Below are 497 nucleotides of genomic sequence, written 5' to 3'. Positions count from 1 at the left end.
CTTCTATGTTTGCAGGGTTGTATTCTATAAATTCATTCAAGTTCAAACTGTTTTATTTTCAGTTCTATTGTAACATTCTGATGTATAAAAGATAGGACATGAAATGCAAATAACTTGAATTGCAGTCCAATTATCTGACATCATGAAAATGCTCTGTCCACTTTGAAAAATCATGATTTTGGCTTCAAAATGATCTTCATTTCACCGCTACCTGTATCCACTAGATTTGTCTCATTAATGTCTTCCCTAAGATTAAGTCCTTGCTGAAGGGTCATCATATAGGAAATTTAGTGTGAATCACAGAAGGTGCTTGACATAATTAAAATCAAGGACTTATGAGAGTATTCTAACAGTAGAAAAAGTGTTGGGACCAGTGTACTACTACATAAGGGATTGCAGATGGTAGCCGAATTTTTGTATGTCTACATTAACATTTTTTTATCAGCTTTATACTTCATTCAATAAATTTGTGAATAAGTACAAAAATAATTATAATC

Source organism: Lycorma delicatula, chromosome 4, assembly GCF_047948215.1.
Source record: "Lycorma delicatula isolate Av1 chromosome 4, ASM4794821v1, whole genome shotgun sequence".
Lineage (NCBI taxonomy): Eukaryota > Metazoa > Arthropoda > Insecta > Hemiptera > Fulgoridae > Lycorma > Lycorma delicatula.
This window is presented reverse-complemented; position numbering follows the sequence as displayed.